The following is an 11,753-nucleotide window of genomic DNA, read 5'->3' as shown; positions in this document are numbered from 1 at the left end:
TCTCTAGAGGCTCATTGTATGGCTGAATGGCCTCTTCCTTTTGTTGAAGTAACTGTGAGATTTCCATTGATATTTCTTCGTCTTCTTCTTCTGCCTCGAATACAGGAAACCCAAAGCTTGGAGAAGTCATACGGTCGCACGTCTCAACGGGGTGTTTTATGATTAATCTGATTATGTGTGATAGGTTTTATTTAGACAACGAGGGAAGACTCGGTGTATGCAGTTAATGGAATATGTTGATGTTTTTTTAGGGAGTTTTTTAGGATTACCAATTTCCAAAAAAAGAAAAGGAAAAACCAACGAAAGAACAAAATGACATTTTTATTTATTGACAGTCATTTCTTGAAACAAAGACCCTACAAAACAAAACTCTATTGCTTTGGGCGAAGCAAAGAGGGACATTTTCCTAAGAAATAGTAAAATGCAAAGCCCTATGAAACATCTCTTCACCCTGGGCTATGGTGAGAGGATAAAATAACGGTGAAAGTTCTTACTTAGGAGTGCGAACAACAATTGAAACTTCAACAGCCGCCCAATAGTGGCGAACCCCATTGTGCACTAAGTAATCTGGCACCTTAGGCTTAAGCTGGCATGTGGTAGGTCTTGATTTACCAACCACTGTCTTTGCAACACTCAGACGATCTTCTTCTACTTTAGCAGACTGAGCGGTGTGAGCATACCCATTTCCAAGTGGAGTATGTCGGTTTTTCTTTTGAGGAAACTTCCAATCTTCTGAATGGAGAGACTCGTTGACAGAGACACTTTTGAGATCATCCTCTTCTGTATTTTGGTCTTGCTCTTCTCCCAAGATGGCGTTGACTAGATATGTAAACTCTAATTCCGTAGCCTCGGAAGGTGACTTGGGAATATAATCCTCAATGATGACTTCACCAGATGCTGATGATGAATAGCAAGGGTTATATATCTCTTTTGGCTGAGTGAGGTACTCATAATCAATGTTCCATCCAGTTGGAACAATGTCTTCAAGAGATATTTTTGAACTTTCAGGAGCGGAGTATTTCACCATGTAGTCGAATTTTCCGCTTAGTTCTCCTAATGTATCCGAAGTCTCTTCAGAGATAGGAGGAACTTCTTCTGATGAACCATGACTTCTGGTGGTGAAGCTGTTAGCAACTTCGTCACTGCTTGTTTGAGTCTTACTTTCAGATCCTTTAGTTGGATAACAACAAGGTGAATCAGACTCTGATAGGGATATGTATCCTGCTCTGTGGAGATAGGATAACCATTCCTCTTCATCGGTGTTTTCCGTACCGATGGTATTGACTGTTTGTTGAACAGGTTGAAGAAAACCTCCGCTGTGGAAAGTTTCTTGAATTGGAAGAACTACCTCAGTTCCTGGAATAGTCTTTGATGATGTTGGAAAGAATCCAACTCCTGTTCTGTTCTTGTTGTTGGTAGGAATATTAATGTGCCCCCAACCACTGGTAGTGCCATCCTTCACAACTTGGATTGCATCTTTGTAAGAAGAAATAGACGCTGCTTTCCCCTTTCCTTTTTCCTTATCCAAGGAAAGTGCTTGAAATTTAGTTCCAACGACTTCTTTTGGTTCTATGTCGGAGAATGATGACAGGTTGCTAACGATCAAAGCCCGTTCTCCACATACGGTTACCAATTTGTCCTCTCTTATGAACTTCAGTTTCTGATGAAGTGTTGAAGTAATTGCCCCAGCCTCATGAATCCATGGGCGACCTAGCAAACAACTGTATTGTGCTGGGATATCCATAACTTGGAAAGTGATATTGAACGTCTGAGGTCCAATAGTTATGGGAAGATCCACTCCTCCAAAAACTGATTTCCTTGATCCATCAAATGCTTTGACGATGACGTGACTATCCCTTAGCGGGTAATCTTTGAAGGATAATCTTGACAATGTTGATTTGGGCATGACGTTGAGAGAGAATCCATTGTCTATTAGGACTCCTGTGAGTACGTCACCCATGCAGCCAACTGAGATGTGAAGTGGAAGATTATGGTCCACTCCTTCTTCAGGAAGATCTTCGTCGCAGAAATTCAGGTTAGTTCCTGTGGAGATGTTGGCAATGATGTTGTTGAATTGGCTTACTGTAACGCCAGGTTCTACGAAAGCTTGTTCCAAAACTTTCTATAAAGCTTCCCTATGAGCCTCAGAACTCAATAGTAGGGAAAGAACAGTTATCCTAGACGGAGTTTGTAGTAGCTGGTCTACAATGTTGTATTCACTCCTCTGGATTAACTTCAAGATCTCATCATTTTCTTTCGCTTGAGCAGCATTGGTCGGATGATTGTCTTGCCTATGTGGTACTTCTTCAGAAGGTTTCTCCACATTTTCTATTGAAGACTCGTCCACTTCTGGTGACTCGACTAACATCAGCAATGATGACAACAGACGGTAATGGTATTTCCTTACCATTTTCAATGAATGTAGCATTGTACTTGTATGGTATAGCCTTGCTGGACTCATACGGTACAGGACCTGTTAAGTAGATGACTAACGGAGCAATTGTTGTCTTCCTGCTGTCATACTTGACTTGCATTGGTTCAACTTGATTAATTTGAGGAGACACGATAAAGACTTCGTCATCTTCTCTATTGGCAAGAACTGTAATGGTATTATCATCTATTAGTTTCTGAATGTCGTTGCGAACGCGCAAACATCCTCGTGAATTTCTTCGGCAGATTCTGCATCTACTTTAAGGATGGAAATCCGTTCCAAAGTAGGCAAGTCCATTTAAAATCTTATGGAACCTGACTACCGATCCTTCGAGATCTTCAACTTTGTAGATTTTGTATTCTCCTGGACATCCTTGAACCATGTTGACGTCATGTTCAGTTCTGACCCGGATGTGTTGGATCCATCCTAAGTCCATTTGTTCTTGTAATGCAGCTTGAACTACAACACATCCTTGATTATTCTTTGGACAAATTTCACATGTGAAGTAGTTGTGAGGTGGTACATGGCCGTATCCAGCTTGTTTAGCATGCATCTTGACAAGATTTTCCCCTATCTGACGAATGTCGTAGATTTGAATAACATTGGGGTGCTGATCTATCAGATTTACTGAAGCTTCTTTGTGCTGCGGCAAAGGATTCGCTTGGACGTTAGGATTAGTATCTTTGAAGGATAGCATTCCACTCTTCACTAATTTTTGAACGTCGATCTTGAAATTGAGACATCTCTCAATGTTGTGACCTGGTGCCCCCTGATGGTAGGGACAAGATTGGTCAGCCTTGAACCATGATGAAGATTCATTCGCAGGATTTGGAGGGCTCTTTGTTTGAATGAGTCCTTTTGCCAATAGTGTTGGAAACAATTCCGCATATGGCATTGGTACGGGGTCAAAAGGAGGATACCTTTGTGCCCGATTGTTGTTGAAATTTGGAGGTCGAACCTGTTGCTGAGGTTGTTGCGACCTTTGTTGAAATGGTTGTTGCGAAACCTGAGGCTGATAAGCTGGTGCTGAGTTAACAACCGGAGTTATTGTAGCAATTTGAGGTAAAAAATTCTTCTTAGCTTTGTGCAAGACATTGCTAACATCTTGATCCTTTTTCTTTTGAAAAGAACTTCAATACTTTCTAGGACCAATAGAAGATTCTGGTTCTTTGTTCAAACGTCCTTCTCGAACTGCTTCTTCTAAACGTACACCCATGTTCACCATCTCGGTAAAGTCACTAGGAGCACTTGCAACCATTCGTCCGTAGTAGAATGGACTCAAAGTTTTGAGATAGATTTTTGTCATTTCTTTCTCTTCAAGTGGAGGACAAATTTGAGCAGCAACTTCACGCCATCTCTGAGCGTATTCCTTGAAGCTTTCTCTATCCTTTTGAGTCATGGCCCGGAGTTGATCTCTGTCGGGAGCCATGTCCAGATTGTACTTATACTGTTTAACGAAGGCCTCTCCGAGGTCTCGGAAAGTACGAATCTCTGAACTGCCCAAGTTCATGTACCATTTGAGTGCAGCACCAGTCAGGCTGTCTTGAAAATAATGAATGAGTAATTGTTGATTATCAGTCTGAGTTGACATTCTTCGAGCGTACATCACGAGGTGACTTTGTGGGCATGAATTCCCTTTGTACTTCTCGAACTCTGGTACTTTGAATTTGTGAGGAATCTTAACATTTGGAACCAGACAGAGGTCTGCAGCATTCTTCCCAAATAGATCTTGTCCTCGGAGACTCTTGAGTTCCTTCTGCATTTGCAGAAACTGTTCATGGAACTCGTCCAATCTTTCATACACGCCAGCGTCCTCACTGGGAGCATGATGATATACTTGTCCACCCGGTGGAGGAAAAGTATGCATAATAGGTTGTGGAGAAGCCATGACAGCAGATCTTGGAATCTCAACATTCTGTTGTGTGAAACCCATTGTCGTTGCTCTTGGAACTTCAATTTCCAGAGGTCTGTAACCCTCCGGTGGTTGCATCTCCGTTGTAACTCTTGGAACTTTAGAAACTGGGGGTATGTACCCGTCTGGAATAAAATTATACGGCATGCCCCAAGGTCGGTTGGGCGGCATGGTATACTGAGGAATAAGAGTAGAAACAACCTCGGAAACCACAGTCCTTTGTGGTTCTTCTGGCCTTGGTCGATTCTGCGCAACCACCAGGGCTTCTACCATACTATTGAGTCTTTCAATAGTATCTTTGAGAGTATTAATCTCTTCTCTGAGTTCTCCATTCTCTTGTTCAAAGTCTTCCATTCTTTTCTTGCGACTTGAACGAGTGTTGTATGGATGAGACAGCTTGAAAGTCTTTGTTCACCTCCTTCTCCTCCTCTCTTTCTAGAGAAAGGAAAGTGATGATTAGATCCGCGACAATTCTCGTGTCAGTGCGTACAACTAAAGTGATGCATGATGTGCAATTAAGTTAATATTTTTCAAGGAAACACCATAATTACGTTATGAAACATCAAACTTTTTATTAATTAAGCGAAAACGCCGTTTTTACACACTTTGAAAAGGGAAATACAGAGAAACTGAGAGAAAGGACTCTAAAACTTTGACGAAGAGCCGACTTCACGTTCTAACATTTTCTTCTGTTTCTGGAGCTGAGCATTCTCTGACGTGAGTTGATCGATGATCCAGGAAGCAGGAGGGATATGATGAGAAAGTGACGATTGTGTCACTTGTCGGTCGAGTACTTCAAGTAACTCATCCTTCCTTCTTAGGATGTTCTGAATCTCAACATTTTCTGTGTTGACGATTCGGTATTTGTTTCTCCAAGCATTCCTTTCTTGGCATACTTTATTTAATGCCGGTTGCAGTTTTTCAACATCGGTGGAGAAAAGGAAAATTGGTTCCCTTTGGGGAATAGGTTCTTGATGTTGATATGGCATCCTGAGCTTGAATGCTCTGACGCGAACCCATTGCAGGTAAGGATCCAGGGAGATGCAAAGATGTTTTCCTAACAATCTTTTCCCTTTTGTGTGAACAAGATGCCAGGCTTGGACAATTTCCTTCTTCAGCATGTTACCATGATCGTCGATGTTCTTGAAGAACAGACCTTCCAATTGAATACTACTTGGTATATTTTTCATGGGATAGCCATACTGACGACGGGCTAAAGCTGGATTATAACTGATTCCTCCCTTAGTTCCAATAAGGGGTACGTTGGGAAAACTTCCACAACTGAAGATGATCTTGGTTTCGTCGTTGTCAGGACTACACCAATCAATATCTGAATGAGCGAGGGACATGATTTTTTGTGACCAGTAAAGGCCATCCCTCATGTTCCAGAAAGTGCTAGACTTCGGCAGGTGCGAGACGAACCATTCGTATAACAACGGTACACAACATGTGATTAATCCTCCTCGCTGCAGGTTTCTTGAATGCACAGAGTGATAAGCATCCGCAAGCAAGGTTGGAACTGGATTTCTAATTAAGAAGATCTTAATTGCGTTGATGTCGACAAAATCGTTAATGTTAGGAAACAAAAACAGTCCGTAGATAAGCAATGCCAAGATTTCCTCAAAAGCGCTCATATCTTGGGTACTGACGAAGTACCGAGCTTGATCCAACAGGAACTTGGAGGGCAATCCTTGAATTCCTCCTTTACTCACCATATGAGTTCTGATGTCGACTACGTTCAAGGGAGTAGTTGCAGCAATGATAATGTCGTCAGGATTCTTTTCCAAACCGGAGTACGGATCTTGCGCGTACACGGGTATTCCAATCAAACGAGAGTACTCCTCCAACGTAGGCATGAGTTGATAATTTGGAAAGGTAAAACAGCGATACGTTGGATCGTAAAACTGTACCAATGTGGGAAGGATCCTATCCACAATGTTAGTGCTGAGAAGAGGCAGAAGTTTTCCATACTTCTCCTTGAAAGCTTGGGGGTTGACCACCAGTTTTCCGAGCTTTTCCAATTCCTCGACCTTAGGAATTTTGAAGGTGTATTTCCTAGCTCTCTTTCTTCCGTAATCCATGGTATAGATCCTTAAGTCCTTTCTCCGTTTCTCTCTTTCTATGAAGTTCAAAACGTTCGTTATTTAGTTTCCTTGAAAAACGACTCGAAAAATACTCTTTTTGTTTTCTTAGTTATTATGAATGATGCATGAATGCATGAATGCACACACAAGAGTTTTTAAACAAACATGGCGTAGAAGGGTATAGTGGTCATGGAGTCACAACTCAAACCTTGCCCCAAGGTAATCTAAGGATAAGGATTTTTGTACCTGTAGAACGGGTTCTAGGGGTCTCAGAGTTTTTGCTCAACCTTAAAGATACGTTTACTGGTATCTATAAGAGAGTTTTCTCTGAGTGTAGTATCTGCGTGACAATTACTTTTGTAATCACCGCTCTACGTCCTAAAAAAGGCTTTAAGTGGGGTTAATGTGTTTCTACGTCCTCCTGGTACAAATCAGTCTCGGAATGCATTGGCGCAGTTAATCACAACCAGCCAGGCAAATCCCAAGAATAAATTTGGAAACCAAGATTAGAGGGCCTTCACCGAGAAGACATCCTCCATCTTATCTTATGTTGCACTCAAATCCGGGTATAGGATTTCTCACCACAAGGGGGAATCAAGCCCTTTCCCGATACAGAAAAAACAAAATAAACAAATATAAATGCAGCAAACACGTGATATGACACAGATGTTAGGCAGGACCTCTCTTGTTTGAGGGGGAATTTGGCATCCCTGATTCCTCATTGGGGCTGGACCAGCAACAGGTCAACCATTGGTTTGGATGGAAAACCAAGGTTTTTAACACTTATATCCCCAACAGAGTCTCCATTTTTCTGTGGTGTCGTTTTTTTTACCTCCCCGTTTCACTTGGGAGGACGGCACGCTAGACCCTTCACGCGAAATTTGGAAGGAGAATGCGCCCGTGGCGGGATGAATTTTGTTTCAGTTCTTCCTACGATATCACACTAACTGTTTAATTATCCTAACGAGTAGGAGAGGGGAAAAAGATCTCAAATAAACCCTAGGAGTTTGCTAAGTGTGGGGGTTCACCTAGACTAGAAATTCTAGAGTCCGGGGGGTCGGTTATACATAGGGAAGAGTTTAAGCACCCTACATATCCGTAGTACTCTACGGGAACCTTCTCTGTGTCATTGTGATTGTGTTTACTGCTAATGATTGGGAAAGTTTCTCCTTTATATTAGGAGAAGGAATTGAGTTGAATTAAAAAAAGACAGACAGACAGACAAACTGACTATTTTTGGTATTTTATTAGCTCGCTGAGATTCCTTGTGAACCTCATGCCTACATATCCCTAATGGAAGTCAGAGCTTAATGTAGTTCGAGGAACTAATTAGGGATATTAATGATTTTTGGTGCCTTGCTTGAAGCTCAAGGTTGAAGCTTTAAATTAAATCTCTATTTACAGTAAAGAGACATGAATTCATCTTTACAAAGAGGTATTTCTACTATTCCACCACAAACATTCTTAAAGTGACAGAAAAGCTAAAAAAAAGATGTTTCATTAAGAGGGGAGTCTACTTGGTTGATCAAGTATGACAGCCATCGTGCCTCTTAAATGAAAGATTCTCAACCAAATTAGGGAAAGGGTCGTACAAGTCTGGGTGTGTTGCCAGAGCATGCCTTTCACGAGTCCTAAATGGGAGAATGTTTGAAATGATTGTTGTTTGAAATGATTGTTGGAAATGATTGTTTGTTTGTGGTGAGATAAGAGAAATATCTACCTATGAAGATGAGCTATGTCTATCTATTGTTTGAAAGATTTGATTTTTTAGCTGGCTTGAATGAGGCCCAAGCTTGAGGCTTTTGATTGATTTATTGTTTTGTTGAAAAATAACTCTACTGGGGAGAATTAAACTAAGGAGTTTTTGTGTTCTGTATGAAGCCCAGAATTGAGGCTGACTCTAGTTGGAGAGTGTTTATTTTATGGGTTTTATTTGGTGTTCTGTACAAAGCCCAGAATTGTGGCTGACTCTACTTAGGGAGACTCTATTTTTGTGCCTTGTATGAAGCCCAAGGTTGTGGCTGACTGTTGAGGAAACTGAATTTTTAAGACTATGGATGACTCTATTTTGTGCCTTGTACAAAGCCCAAGGTTGTGGCTGACTTTTAACTGTGGAAGTTATTAATTTGTGCCTTGTATGAAGCCCAAGGTTGTGGCTACTCTGACTAAGGAAACATGATTTTTCTGCCTTGTACAAAGCCCAAGGTTGTGGCTACTGAATAGTGAAGGACTCACTGGGGAAAAGATCCTAGAAGTTAGGAATCTTTGACATAGGAAATGTGGTTTATCTGCCTTGTACAAAGCCCAAGGTTGTGGCTACTTGATGATGAAGGACTAACTGGGGGGAGTTTTACTCTATCGGAGGATTTATCTATTAACAGACTGATTTTTGGAGGTGGTCCCTTTCTAGGGTTTTTATTTTAAAGGAATGATTTTGGAGGCTAACCCTTTCCAGGGGTTTTGACTCTTTTTATTAACTGTGATTGGAGGCTGACCCTTCCCAGGGGTTTTTTTTAATGATGGCAGAAAGATTATCTAATTGAGACTTCTTGTTTTAAAGCCCAAGATTAAGGCTGACTCTTGCTGAGGATAAGCAAATATGGATCCTAGACACTGCTAAGGAAGAAGATAAAGATAAGGGTGACAGAGACTGTCCATGTCTCTCATTCCAAAAGGTGTGCTCAATATGAGATTGAGACAAACTTAGCTTGTTTAAAGTCTGGTTTAAAAATGGAAGAAACTCACCAGGATAGGCTAAAAGGTAACTAAAGACCTGTTCCTATGTTTATAAGAAACCTGATGGGTCCTTGTATACAAGCTCAAGAGGAAGCTGGAAATGCTTTTAAGAAGCTTGTGGGTCCTTCTACAAAGCCCAAGAGGAGGCTAATCGAGGGTCATCGAGGGTCCTTGTTATAGCACAAGAGAAAGCTATGTGGTTTTGAACTTATTTTGGCTCTAAGCAAATGGGTAAGAGGTTTCACCGGGAATAATTCCTCTTTGGGTGGATGTATCCTAGTTTGGGTTCTAAGGTTTTTGCCAAGATGTTTCACCGGGAATAATTCATCTTGGGGGTTTAAACTACAGATCTCTAATTAGGAAAGAGCCTTCACCGGGAAGACATTCTCAATCCTAGGCCATAGTCCTATAATATATATATAGTTTAGTTTAACTGTCCTAAGGTTTACACTCATGCGTAATTCTAATATATAAACAGTATATAAACAATTTATATCTGACAGTAATTTAAATAAAAGACTGTAAATTGAAAGCTATAAAGCCTAACCTGGATGGAGTGGAGACCTTTGAAGATGTATGTACAAAGCCTTACCAGCAGTTTTATTGATAGTTGAATATTTATGATAAACAGTTAAAGGTTTTTGAAAACAGAAGAAGTGAAGATGGACATAGGTCACATAGGTATCTGAAGAGTTTCACCGGGAATAATGCCCTTCAAATACCAGAAGAAAGTTTTGAAAACAGAAAGAATATTTTGTAAATACATTTTTGAAAACAAACTAATGAAAAGAAAAAGGTGTTGGGTCTTACACTCTATTAGAGGCCCATGGTGAAAATGATTTACTGTTTATGAAAACGGTAGAAAATATGCGAGGCTCTGTTGCTTGAAAACCTCGACTGTCTATTTACTTTGAAGTTTTAAAACAGTTTGAATTTTGACAAAAAAAAGTCAACTTAATTAGAGTAAAGATAATATCTATACTTAATTACGACCTTAATGATTTAGGATTTTATCATCAATAATATTTATGAGATATTAGGTTTTGAAATTTCAATGAAAATATGTATTAAGATATATTTAAAACACTTAAAAACAATATCATTTTTAACCTAATAAAAATATATAAAATGAATACTATTTTTGTGATTTTTTATTATTCATAATATACATGTGTAAATTAACAAGTGTGTGAAAAATGAAGTGAAAATGATTTAGTTTGATAGGTGAATTAATGGTGTGAAGTTGTGAATAAATTAAAATAGGAAAAGTGGTAAAAAAATAGGTTTTGTCTCCACCAAGGTTTGAACACACGCCCTTTATGTTACCAGCCCAAAACAACACCACTGAGCCAACGCGCGCTTGGTGACAAGGTAGTGGTTCCATTGCAATACATATGTTATTCAAGTGCATAGAAGCAAAAAAAAAAGAAATAAAATCAAAAGGTCTGGGGAGAGGGGGATTCGAACCCCAGACCTTGGGCACGCGCATCACACAAACACTCTTTACCACTGGGCTATAATGATTTAGTCGTTTGTAAAACGACCATCATTCAAAATAAAATAAACTTCAACCCTGAATTTGAATTTTTTGCGCGCCACCACCATTGTCATCTTCAACCTCAAGCTCTTATGTTTTTGAAATTCTGAACTCTCTCAATTCTCAACCATTTGCAAAGATGTAAAGACCAAACTTGCTCTAAATTCTCTCACGATTTCAAATATGTAACTAACATGAATTTATATTAACTACATCTACTGAATTATCTAAAATACGTGAAGAACCCTAAAATTTGAATTTTAAATTAAATGGCCATACTGAAGTATAAATGACTGATGATAGAGGGTTTTTAATCCTCTGATGATGCTGAATGAAATGGTATCGAGCTTTAACCAAAAAGATACACGAATTAAAGAGATGGAGTTGAGAAACTTACCTCTGAAAATGGAGGTCGTGAGGATGATTGAGAACACCTGGGCTTGTATGAATGATCCTAAAAGCTTCCTTGGGACTCAGTGATGCTAACTGAATACTTATTGTGACTTGAATACCTTAGAATTACTCCACCCGACCCCTTCGATTTGAGCTTCAAGTGAACATGGAGGTTGATGAATTTGCAGTTACAGATGAGCTGCAACCATCTGGATAGCTTCACCACACCCTAAGGAACGTGTTTGGATGCTTGGCTTTGCTTGACACCTTCTGAATTACTCTATGGACCTCCAACTGCACGAGCTCCAAAATGAAAGCAACAATGGTGTTCCTCCACTTACAGAAGTGATCCAGGTCCTTGGATCACCTCAAATGGACCCCTTTGAGATGTTAGAATGCTTACTTTCCAAAGAAGAGCTCTGGTTTGAAGAAAACGATTCTTCTTGCCAAAGAACTTTGAAAAACCATAAGCATGAGAGAGAGAAAGGGAAAGCAAGGAATAGAGTTGCTTTGGTGTGTCTAATACTGAGGAATGCACTTGTATTTATAGGCAAATGGATGCAGAGCAATCGGATGTAGTGAGCTTGCTTAATGAGGTTAACTTGGTACCTTAAGCATGAAGAAATTTTTTAACACCCTCGATTGAGCTCCCGATGAATA

Source organism: Vicia villosa, unplaced genomic scaffold (assembly GCF_029867415.1).
Source record: "Vicia villosa cultivar HV-30 ecotype Madison, WI unplaced genomic scaffold, Vvil1.0 ctg.002258F_1_1, whole genome shotgun sequence".
NCBI lineage: Eukaryota > Viridiplantae > Streptophyta > Magnoliopsida > Fabales > Fabaceae > Vicia > Vicia villosa.
Note: the sequence above shows the minus strand (reverse complement) of the source record.